The sequence below is a fragment of the Austrofundulus limnaeus genome, unplaced genomic scaffold, assembly GCF_001266775.1.
Source record: "Austrofundulus limnaeus strain Quisiro unplaced genomic scaffold, Austrofundulus_limnaeus-1.0 Scaffold603, whole genome shotgun sequence".
Classification (NCBI taxonomy): Eukaryota; Metazoa; Chordata; class Actinopteri; order Cyprinodontiformes; family Rivulidae; genus Austrofundulus; species Austrofundulus limnaeus.
This window is the reverse complement of record NW_013953005.1, coordinates 158936-161652: the sequence shown is the minus strand read 5'-3', so window position 1 is coordinate 161652 and position 2717 is coordinate 158936.

The window sequence follows — 2717 nt, the reverse complement described above, 5'->3', positions numbered from 1 at the left end:
ACCTGTTACTAACCTGCTACTTACCTGCTACTTACCTGTTACTAACCTGCTACTTACCTGTTACTAACCTGCTACTTACCTGCTACTTACCTGTTACTAACCTGCTACTTACCTGTTACTAACCTGCTACTTACCTGCTACTTACCTGTTACTAACCTGCTACTTACCTGTTACTAACCTGCTACTTACCTGCTACTTACCTGTTACTAACCTGCTACTTACCTGTTACTAACCTGCTACTTACCTGCTACTTACCTGTTACTAACCTGCTACTTACCTGTTACTAACCTGCTACTTACCTGCTACTTACCTGTTACTAACCTGCTACTTGCCTGTTACTAACCTGCTACTTACCTGCTACTTACATCTTACCTACCTGTTACTTACCTGCTATTTACCTGTTATTACCTGTTACTTACATCTTACCTACGTGTTACTTACCTGCTACTTACCTGTTACTCTGCTACTTATCTGTTATTACCTGTTACTTACCTGTTACTTACATCTTACCTATCTGTCACTTACCTGCTACTTATCTGTTATTTACCTGCTACTTATGTTATTACCTATCACTTACCTGCTACTTACCTGTTATTACCTGTTACTTACCTGCTACTTACCTGTTACTTATCTGTTACTTACCTCTACTTACCTTTTACTTTTCAGTTACTTAACTGTTACTTAACTGTTACATATCTGTTATTACCTGTTACTTACCTGTTACTTATCTGTACTTACCTGTTACTTATCTGCTACTTACCTGTTACTTATCTGCTACTTACCTGTTACTTATCTGTTACTTACCTGCTACTTACCTGTTACTTATCTGTTACTTACCTGCTACTTACCTTTTACTTTTCAGTTACTTATCTGTTACTTAACTGTTACATATCTGTTATTACCTGTTACTTACCTGTAACTTATCTGCTACTTACCTGTTACTTATCTGTTACTTATCTGTTATTACCTGTTACTTATGTTCTACTTACTGCTTATATGCTTCTTACCTACTACTTATCTGCTATTTACCTGGTACGTCATTACAGTTTACCTGCTTCTTACYTACTGCTTATCAGCTGTTTTCCTGTTTAAAAAACAAACTTCCACAGATGTTGGTTTACTCTGAAGTAGACCTTTTTACTGTATGTTAGAAAGAGTTAAAGAAACTAAAGAAACCTTCAGTTGTTGAAAGTTATGTTGCATGTAGGTGAATTTAATGTCAAAMTGACACTGCATGAAATGTGGATTAAATAAATCTTTAAAAGTTTAAAGTCATTTTGCGTTCAGTCTGAACATGTTTCATGTTTCTGATGCAACAAACACTAAACCTTCACTAACATCTCTCAGCTGACGGTTTGTTGGTATTTTAACACGAATAAATCTGTCCTGTCAGACTGTTTGTCAGCTGAGTGAGACATCAATCTTTATTCAAATACTCTTGTTTTCACACAYTGAGACAGTTATTTCCAACATGTAAAGTTTTATAACAGTGAGTTCAGTCATTATGTGACCAACATGAATAATAAACGTGATGAAAGCAGGTCTGAATGTAGGCTGGGCTCTCTGCTGCCAAGTAATTATGAAAACATTTAAAGAATTTAAAGAACAATCTGTATGCAAATTTAACGCAGGTGTGTCACAGGTGAGGGTGCTCAGCTGCCAACAACAACAACAACAACAACAACAAAAGAAATGGAATTTAGATTGAGTAAAAACCTCTCTGCAATAATTAAAGGTGTGTTCCTCTGGATAACTTTATGTGAAACTATGTGAGGAGCAATTTTATATTAAAAACAACTCTATGACAAAACAAAATAATATGAGGTTTTGTTGGTTAGAACTGGTGAGAACGTTAACTTCAGTAAAACAGGTGTCTGACACTAAATCTTTTCTTTTATGTTTTATTGAATCTGTTGGAACAAACTGAACAAATGTTTTATGTTTAACAAAGAGATGAAAAGAAGCCGAGCCGTGGCTGAAGRTGGACAGAATGCAGTTTCACAAGTCGTGTAGAAAAACAGGCTGAGGTCTGAGCTCAGTGACCACAGCTCCAGGGTCACACGGACACAAACACCTGCTGGTTTTTTTCCACCTGCTGCTCTGACAGTCCCAGCTCTGACAGGAGAGCAGACAGGAAACTAAAATGTGACTGATCAGTTTTAGTCAAATCAAGTCTTAAAGGAGACACTTTGGAGCTACAGTTCAATATAAATCACTTCTGTATAGATGTTTTTAAAATATAACAGAATTTTCAAACATAAAATGAGAGAAAACTTGAAATTTCTTTGAACAAATCCGATTGTTTTCTGTTTGAAAGTGAAGCTGCTCCAAGTGATTCAGTTTTTCTTTATGAGCCAATAAATCAGGAGGAACTGAAAGCAGAGCTTCAGCTGCTTCTCTGAAGTTCTTCTTTCAGTTTCCTCCCTCCAACCATCAGATTAATCATTAAAGACTGTGAGAAAACCAAGAAATGGATCAGGTCCAAATGAGGCAGAGCTGCAGCCTCCTGATGATGAGTTTTACAGCTCCCGTCTTTACAGCACTTCTTACTCATTGTTTCAGTTCAGAGCAACACTGGAACTCCTCTTTAATTAAAACTATTTAATGTGGGTCTCCTGATGTCACACCTCTTATTCAGACAAGCTTTTAGTTAAGTGCTTTTTATTATATCTGTGATCTGTTTTATTGTTTTTAATTATTTTTGCTTTGTGTGAAGC